Here is a 10,949-nt window from a genome sequence, read left to right on the forward strand (position 1 = left end):
TATAGAGCCATAAGTTTGTGTAGCTTTATTTATAAACTCTGTATGACTATCAATGACTATCATTAGCAACAGAATCAGGAGTAATCTTTATTCCTGTCTCCGCGATTACCAATTGGCCTATTAACCTGGACAGAGCACAATCGCACAGATTTTTGCCATTAACCAACTGATTGAAAAATCAATCGAGTTTAATAAACTTCTATACATCATTTTTATCGATTTAACAAAAGCTTAAGACAGTATAAAATGAGACAACTTTGATCAATTTCGAACAAAACCCCTTTCAACAAAAAGTACATTAGTCTCGTGGAATCACTTTTCGAAGGACAATAGGCTTAGAAAAAAAATGATCTTGGGTTTAGCCGCACCGTAATCATGAAAATTGGCGTAAAGCGTGCATATATGCTTTCAGCAATCCTAATCTATGTGTCAGTATCTGCCGTTATGTTTAAAACAGAAGGGACTTGCCAAAGCGTTTTTTTTTTATAAGAGGACAAATCTTCTCCTGCCTTCCCCACGCTTACGATATTCCTCTTTTTCATGAATGCACCCATCAACTTCAAGTTTCTGTTAATGTACAAGCAAAGAATGCCAAGTAGATAGGATTATAAATAAACCTAGAGAAAACAGAATGTATGTCTACAGCTAAATAACAGTTAAACATATGACTATTCTCAGTAAACCATGAAACAGCTCACTCAATTCGTTTATTTAGGGCATAACGGACTTTCACTCGCAATTAAGATACAACATTGGAACACGTAACCTGGCTGGATTTGGCTACTTTCCCAAAACACAGAACTATTCTTAAGTTATAAATAGGGCTCGTAACATTTAAAGTAAAAGTTTAATAAATTTATGTCCTCCCAGTAGGTTTATATGACCTTGATTGTATCAGATGGTCTAAATAGCGGACCAATGTTTCAAAATCATGTAATTCGTGTCATTACGAGATATCATCTGATAAAAAAAATACAAATAAAATATGCACCCTCCGTCAAAACACTTTCCTACATCATCTATTTGATAAAACTAAAAGTTAAACCCTTAAAACTGTTGGATCGATTTACAACTGACCGATTCAAGTTATACTTTGAAAGTATGTTAGAATGACAAAAGAGAGAGAGAGGAGAAGATGGAAAGAAAACGTTTTTGATTGGACATCATTCGAAAGTTTAGCATCTATCAGTCAACCTGCCCTGGATCGGTAAGAATGGCGGAAAATAAGTCACGTGGGTTCACAATACACAACAAGCGAAATATGCGATTCATAATGGTCACTTTAGCTCGTCTTCCTGTTCACCAGATTCTTTTTTCTGCTAAATCTGGTGTATTTCTCCGTTCGATATTATAATTAAAATGTTAAATGCAATTACATTAAATACATATTTAATTATTTGGTGCAGTCGTATACTCTCCGTAATTTGCAGAGCGTAGTTTCAGAAAAAAAAAGTACGTGTAAAATTTGACTTTTTTGGCTGTTTTTGTTTTACGGCATATCAACCCTTTTCGGGTTATTTAATGCTGAATCCAAAGATTTTGAAGAAAAAAATTTTAATAGAATATATTTGTTGCTTTCAAGTCGGTTTCTATTTAATCCATAGTTGGGATCCTAACAGGTACTACCACTCCGAGTCAGAGTGGACCTGGGAGCAATGGCAATCAAAGGGTAGCTCCACACTCCCGAAATCCCGCAATCTGGGGCCTTACCACTAGACATAGTTTAAGGTCATATCCAGGACCGTAAAAGTTGATAGTTCTATTATATGTTGGTGCTATTGTATACGTGGAACGTTTAAGAGAACAAAACATAAATATTCCTCACTTGTTGTTTCCCTCAAACTCGTTCATTATTAGAGCTGCAATGTGTGGCTACCTCTTATTTTTGATGTTGAATATATGACGAGAAAACTAATCTCATTATGCTCCAAAATGTTCTATTTTAAATTGCTTATGTTGTTCTTCAATATGCCTTGCTTTCTTTTTTCATTCTCAGATTCACGTTTCCTTTGGAATTCTCGGCTTGCATTGAATTCCACGTGTTCTGCCCGAGGATCTGCAAGCATTTAGAAAAAAAAACAATTTTTATTCGGTTCCATTTTTATTTAATTTCTAAAAGCATTATATTATGATGTATTTCGTGTTTATTTCTGTTGCTTTCATCTCATACGGTTTGGGATTTTCTATACGAAAATACTTTTTTCTTATTATCTTTTAAATGCAGGCAAGAAATATACTACCAGTAGACGTACGTGACATCTAGGGGTGCCAAGTATATGGAAATTTCTATCAAGCGAAATAAAAGCATGGCGTTTTATGTGTTTAAAATGTTTAAATATATGAGGAAAGTTGCCCTGTACATGATATAGATCACTTGCAGTTAAGGAAGATACAACGAACGAAAGACGATTATTGCAAAAATATAAGATGCCGTTTGAGTTTCGTTTTAAAATGTCCAAATCAGTAGTTAGGTGGAAAAATTTCGACAGAAAATGAGCCCTATAAGACTGAAGATCTGTAAATGAATCCACTAAAATAAGAAAATATATTCTAACAATATATCTTAAAAGCTGTTTAAGAAAAAGTCAGTGTCTAATAATAAACATCGCTAAAATAAAAGAAAGCACGGAATAAAAAATGACATATTGGAAAAAGCACATAACAGAATGGTACTTAGGGATTACACGTACATAGCATTATCAACCATTTCTTTTTACAAATAGGTCACCACATATTAAGGCTCGAAGCCACTCAATGATAAGGGTGAATGTGTACGGTAGTCATTTGGACAGTAGCGTAGTGATTGTTTTTGATAAGAATTTGTTAAAATTATATTATTTACGAGTACGGTCTAATCAGAAGGTTTACGTTGAACTTGAAGATGGAGCCAGCTGAAAAGCAAAGAATCAGGAGTAGTTCAAGGAAAAGCATACTGTTCGTAGAGTTCACGTTTAGGTTTGGATAATTAATTGTTCATTCAGTGTTAAATTTTAAGGGTGAGCCTTTTATTTCAAACTAATTGCTCATATATGAATGTATGAATGATTGTTCAACAAACGAATAGAGTTTGTATCAAAATCTTTGAAGCCAGGAGGAAATGGAACGCGTTTAGCGGCGCAACTCAGATTTTAAAAAGTATTTGTAATTGCCTGGTTGAAGAAGAGGCACACTACCTATAAGAAATCCTTATGCACAATTAAAATTAAACGCGTTTACTAATTAAGGTCATATTAATGTTTAACGTAAAACCGATGTTGCTCTTGATTTAATTCAGACACAATGATTTTTAAGTGTTTATCATTTTCTATCTTTATTTTTGATTTTACAAGAAAGACAAAGCTATTAATCTCTCAAATGATACTCGAGGATGAGAGTTAATGAGTAAACGGTGGTTGCTGGGACAACGGAGTAGTGATCGGTACTACGGATAATTGGGTAGGATTTGATTATTTAAAAGGGCGGCTCCATAATAACTTGTTTACATTTAACTTAAAGATAGTCATTGCGTAGTCAGCTTGAAAGCAGACCAGCAGAACAAAATTCCACAGAGGGGTAGTTCTAAGGAAAGCTTTGTTCATGGCATTTGCCTTTAGATTTAGTCGCAGGGATAACAGATTGAATCTCTTACAAGCACAATCCACGAAAGTGATAGAACAGAAACAGTCATGCAGGATCTCTTTTGTTGGGAAGAGGTTGCAGGAAGGAGAAAAGGGCATCATTTATTTAGGTTTCGAATCCGCCTTTGGACATGTTGATGGCAAAATGGGATGGTCCATGCAGCTTCCACTTAGATGTATCTTGATATACTTGAAAATATTTTGTGAAACTCTCATAATTAGCGAATGAGGAATACGCTTTAACTTGAAGTAAATTAGAGTCGAATCGGAGGGACAAAGAGGCAGCAGATCGAGGTATGTAACACGCACGCATACACATTGTAACTCCGTAATTGGGTCTATTATAAACAGTACAAAAAGACGCCGTATAAATAACCTTGTAACAACCATTATTGCTATTAAGATGCCGACGGTTCGTATAATTTAGGGAACCGTTTATTTTACATTGGGGACACCACTTATCAAAGCCCAGGGGGCACTCGAGGATAAGGGGTAATGGGTATACATTAATCATTGTGATTTTAGCGTAGTAAACATTAGTGGGGATTTTATAACTTGGATTAGTTAGGGAGATAATTCCATAAGAACTTGTTCATATTGGACTTGAAGACCATCAGATTGTAGTCAGCTCGAAAGCAGGCAAACAGAAAAGAGTTCCATAGGGGAGTAGTTCTAAGAAAGAAACCCTGTTCATGGAATCCACGTTTAGGTGTAGTCACCGATAAAGAGTGTGGGGAATTGTTGATAGTGGTTCTGGCTAGACGAGTGTTTTGTTGAAAGTCTGGCGAGGAGGGACCATAGATTGAAGTTCAGATGAGCACCTGACATGAAAGTAACGATAAAGCAGGGACGCGCTCGCTACGTCTCTTCTCTGGGAAAGAAGTGGCAGGGAAAAGAAAAGGGCACCCCCACTAAGTAATGAAGTCTATTATGAACTCTGTCAAGAGAAAATAAGCTGCAGCTCCTGTCCAGATGTGGCAACAGTACTCCATCATTAACCGAACCTGGCTTTTATATAGGTAGAGAATTGCATCAGGAGTGAGATATCTACTGATGGAATTCAATTAATAGTGCTCAAACGTCTTCAACCGGAACAAGCGCCGATACTTACACAGATATTTAACCGTTGTCTTAAGGAGAAATGCTTCCCAACACCTTGGAAACTCTCATCAGTATGCCCTGGATTTAAGAATTCAGGTGATCGCTCATCTCTTTCTCCGTACAGACCAATAAGTCTCCTATGCATAATGAGTAAGCTGCTACAATCTATGTTAAATAAAGAAGTAGGCAACCATCTCTGCAGTTTTATCCTTTACTTGGAAAAGTTGTGATTAAAATTACGTCACATATATTTGACATTTGAAGAAAGATTATCTCCCGTTATCTAAGATGCCACTTCGAAATTCGAGATCATTTGGTTATAACAAAATAAAATTAGTCGCATAACAAATAAATTTCCCAAGCCGCAATCGAGTACAAAATAGACATTTAAGCATTAGATCAAATGCAATAGTTTCTTTGTAGCCAGATATTAGTGTGTATTTGCATACTGAGTAATCTTCGACGGATTATCGTGTGAATTTACAAATACAGTGCCCTAAGTTTACTGTAATTAAGATTACTAAAACTACATTTCTCGATAAGAATGTCGCCGGTGAATTAAAAAGAAAAAGAAATGGTGCATTTTAACTGACAAAGTAATGCCGGGGAAGTTTAAAATCGTAGGACTTTAGAACCAACCCCAGCCTGATAAAACTAAAGTAAGTGTCTTCTGGATTCCAAAATCCTATTCCTGACTTATACGAACACCTGCATATTCATGTGACAGAGCTATTTACATAAAGTGATGACGTATTATTAAATTTTTGCAATGTATGGAAACTTAACCAAATTTTGACATAGAAAACAGGACCTGAGAAAGCTAAGGAATGCGACATATATTAATATAGATAAAAAAAAATCAAACACAATTAATTGCAATGATAGAAACGTCGTTACATTCGTTTTCATGTTTGTCCTTTACATTTACGTGCAAATTGGATCTAAATTGAATTTCATTTTCCTTTAGCATAACTAATGTAAAATGATTCCATTAAAGTCTAAATTCAATATATATATATATATATATATATATATATATATATATATATATATATATATATATATATATACACGCATGGTATATTACAAAAAAAGAAACTAATGAACTCAACGAGTTTGTATGATACTGATTTTATTTATTTATTTATTAGTTGCATTTTGTCGCTACAAATAGTCACCAGTTTCAGTTAATGAGACTTACACTAAAACAGATGGATTTGTGTAGCGACCATATGTTACTATTTACCTTCTATTATATATATTGGAAATAGGTTGACATTTTCACTTTTCTTAAAATAATAAGGAAGTTGGGTTAAAGTAATCACACAAAGATTTACTTACATATATAAATGGTATTTTTAGCTTTTGGAATCAAAAATCGTAGACAGAAATATACGGAAAGTTACTCGTTATTGCAATAATTACTTCAATTCTAATGTACAAATCAACTAATTTGATTATCTAAAATTAGAGGATGGCCATTTAATTAATATAAATGATATTGATTAAATTTATTATCAATTAGAAAATCTCTCTTCATATATTTGAAGTATGCGTTTCCCATTTTCAGCATCGTATATTAACATTAAGTATAAGCAGTAATATTTTAATAGATTGAACTTGATTTTTCTGTTATCAATGAAAATATAACAGACAAAGAAAATAGAAAAGCAAATCCATATTTTAATAGAATATAATGTACAGAGTCAGCTTGTTTCATAGTAAGAGCCATTAGACAAAATGTTAGTCTGAATTTCTGACCCAAATCTTTGGTGGCTGTAATTTGTTGATGACTTGCTTCAACACCAAATGCATTTTGTGAAATGTCTACTGTTAACTTGACTTCCGTGATCTACGCCCTTAGAATGTTAGGGCAAACCCGTCAAGTTATGATTGTTTCAATTTAACAATGCTTTTTTAACTGAACATTCGGAAACATCATTCGTTACTGGTCGTTAAAACTGCTACAAAGTGGAAGGATAATTTTGTCGCTCAAAAGAACACAATACTACAGCTTCATTTTAAGACTTTATTGATAAAAAATAATTCAGGACACTTGATGATTTAGTAGAGCTAACGTCAATTTTATGTAGGTGCCTCAATCATCACCTCGATACTGGCCCAAAGCTTGGAGCATGCCTTTTCTACAAACGCTCGCAGGAGCTCAGCAAAGACTCCGCGGATTGCGGGGATCAAGCTGGTGTTGGGCTTGTGGGAGGTCAGTTTTGTGGGGTTTTCGATATATAATCAAACGAAGTAGTCTAGCGCCGAGACAAGGTTTTGAACTCATTATAAGATCTCGTCTATATGTTTCACTTGAGCCAAAAACCTAACCTAAATAATTTGCAAAAAAACATAAACTTACTCAAGTGATGAGCACTCCAGACAACTACGAGACCAGGCCAGCGCCAGAACAATAATAAACAAGAATTTCAAAGATTTTAATCTTTTAAGCATTAACTGTGAATGCTAAGGGGTATCGTATAAACTTTCAGTAACTAAATGCTATAATAACTTCAGACTTTTTAAAAGTTGTTTAAAAGAATTCTTGAGTATGTTTTTGCCATAAGAATATAACGATAAATCTTCGTGTGTCGTTTAGCTATATATAATCAATAAATACGTCTCTGATACAGATTTAAACGCATCTTTGAAAATAAAAGGGAATCTTTTCCGAAACAGGCAGGAGGCTCAACTCTTCTCGATAACGATACCGATTTTGATGCAACAAAAATATCTATACATAATATACATATATATATATGTATATATATATATATATATATATATCATTTAATCAGATAAATTAATATACGAAGATATAATGTTATGCGTAAATTCTCAGTATTTCCTTCAACAGTGATTAATACATAGGTAACGCTCGGTAAAAAGTTGTGAAAATATATATGGCAGGTAAGCTACACAGAATATTCCACATTTAATTTCCGTGCATGACGAATTCTTACCAGAATGAAACGGGGGATGTTCTGTGTAGTTTAACTGCCATGTATATTTTTATAACTTACTATATATATATATATATATATATATATATATATATATATATATATATATATAGTTAAAATTCAAATCGTGATAAATTATACCTGAACTGCGACTAGATGCGTATTTCGATTAAATACGAAAAATGTGATTACGGTCGAGTGTAGCCATGCTACGCATTTACTGGTAGCGGTGTAATTCAACATTGGGCTCATCGCAGTAAACATTAGATCAACTAACATATATATATATATATATATATATATATATATATACTAGCAAAAGTACCCGTCGTTGACTGGATTCACAAACAGCCTATTGAAAATGGACTCTGATTTATGAAAGTATGATAGGTTATGAAAAGGAAGGGTTGTAAATTCGGGTTGAATTTGGGGTCATCAAAACCAAAGCAAAATATGATGAAAGTAAAAATAAAATAGATAAACCAAATAATTTATCATACCATACCTATTCACACTGAAACATTTATCACAATATTCTGTGGATCTATATAAAAAAAAAAACCTTCTTAAACTTTGTGACATATTTCCATTCTATGGTGGTCAGGTGCGAACACCCTATAATTTTATTATACCATATTTCTTCAAACTGAAACATAATTATTAAAGTATACTTACACAGATAGATATGAAAAGTTTTTTTTTGCTTTTTTTTACACAGTGATCACCACTTATCAAGGCCCGTAAGCCACTCAGGGATAAAGGTTTTTTGTCAAGTACATTAAGTTAGTGAGGAGATTTGCTGAAGTGTTTACTTAAGGGGGCGGTTCATTAGGAATTTGTTAACATTGGACTTGAAGACATCCAAGATGTAGTCCGGAGGGAAGCAGGCAGACGGAACATAGTTCCACAGGCGTGCAGTTCTAAGAAAGAAGCTTTGTTCATGGAATCCGCGTTTTGATTTAGGCACAGATATAGAGTGGGGGAAATTTTTCACAGTGGATTCAGCTAGACGGGTGTTTTTCGTGAAAGATTGGCGAGGGGGGCCAGAGATTGGAGTTCAGACGAGCATCTGCCATGGAAATAACGATAAAACAAGGACAAGCTCGAAACGTCTCTTCTGTGCTAAGCCACGAAGTCTATTTTGTACTCTGTCAAGCCAGGATATGCTATTTTTAGCAGCTCCTGCCCAGATATGGCAACAGTATTCCATCCTTGGACGTACTTGGCTTTTATATAGATAGAGAATTGCATCAGTAGTGAGATATCTTCTGGAGCGGTAGAAGGATCCCACCATCTTTCCAGCGACCTTGGCAACAGACTTGATGTACGTGTTCCATTTCAGATCAGGAGTGACGGTCAAACCCAGAAGCTTATCAAAACACGGAGCCTCACTTAGACGAGAGCCATCCATCACAATTGATGCCAGCTGGGGATCAGAGCGTTGATGATGTAAGGATAGGAGTTTGGTTTTGGATGCATTAAAGGTAACCAGCCACATCTTCCCCCACTGAACCACGCGCTCGAGATCAGAGGAGAGAGAATCAGAGAGAACTTTGTCATTTACAGACTTTGATGTGTTGCCGTAGATGTTTGTGTCATCAGCATAGATGTCAACGAATGATTTAAGTATGTGTTTAGGGAGGTCATTGATGTAGATCAGGAAGAGAGTTGGGCCCAGGATTGACCCCTGGGGGACTCCAGCATTTATATTGCAGGCCTCCGATTTTTGTCCATCGACCACTACTCTTATGAGCCTCTCGGAGAGAAATGATTTAATGATTGAGAAAACATTTCCCGTTATACCGTAGCTGGAAATCTTGTGAAGTAGACCCTTATGCCATACCTTGTCAAAGGCCTTTGATATGTCAAGAGCAATTGCCCTAGAAAGAAAGCCTTTGTCAAGAGATTCACTTATGCTGTGGGATATAACCGTCAGCACATCTGCGGTAGATCTTGCAGAGCAGAAACCATATTGTGTGTCACTAAGAAGGTTATTCCTGTTGAGGTGGTTGACTATTTCTCTATTTAATATGGATTCCAGTAACTTACTCATAACACACAGGAGACTTATAGATCTGTATTGATAGGGAGATGACTTATCACCTGAATTCTTAAATATTTATTAAAGGGTGTGCCTATTTCAATTCTATGGAAGCCATGCACGAACGCTGATGCCACAATTTTATTATACTACCCCTATTTAAGTTAAAACATACTTACCAAAGTATTATTATGTACATCTATATAAAAAAACACTTGTAAACGTTTTTTTTTTATTTTTTATTTTTTTATTTCCATACTTTGTGGACCAGGCGCGAACGCAGATCCCACAATTTTAATGAACCACTGTTCTGCCAGATCAAACATACCCATTCCCGTGTCTCGATATATCTTCTATCATTATATGGAATCAGTTTTTTTAAAAATAGTCAACCATATAGGAGTCTATTCGCGACCAGACACACACACACATACTCATACACACACACACAGACATTCAGCTTTATATATATATATATATATATATATATATATATATATATATATATATATATTGAAGCATGAAAAACAATGTTATTTTTTGTATTTAATAATTTTAACATAATATATTTACCAATAAAAATATTAAATACAAAAAGTAACATCGTTTTCCATGCTTCAAAAACCCCGCATAACCTTTAAATGACTATCCTAGAAGCATACGTGGGCTTTTAACATAATATATATATATATATATATATATATATATATTTATATATATATATAATGGTTAATTAAGGAGAGGAAAATTATGTTCTCAATTTCTTTACTAATTCACTTCTTAAGGCATAAAGAAATTAAATTGAACACTGGAGGATCTATGCATCTGATATACACAGTTCAAGTGTTAGCCCCAGGTAGTGGGCCCTTGATTTCTTCGATTGAAGTAAAATAAAACAATGTATATATATATATATATATATATATATATATATATATTAAAGCTTGTTTCTTATCGTTCTGAAATGGATATAAAAGCCTACTGGTTTTATTTAAATCGAGCTTCCTAATATACTCATTCATAGATATGCGAGCGACTTCATAAATATTTTCTTGCCGATGTATGTGCGAAAAGTCTCTACTAAACTCCTTTTTGGATTTCGGGTCTAAAGAGGTTCTATTTGATATATATATATATATATATATATATATATATATATAGAGAGAGAGAGAGAGAGAGAGAGAGAGAGGCTATTTGACCTATGGCACACTTATTAAATTTTTA

This window comes from Euprymna scolopes, chromosome 4, assembly GCF_053919585.1.
Source record: "Euprymna scolopes isolate OS-2025 chromosome 4, ASM5391958v1, whole genome shotgun sequence".
Lineage (NCBI taxonomy): Eukaryota > Metazoa > Mollusca > Cephalopoda > Sepiida > Sepiolidae > Euprymna > Euprymna scolopes.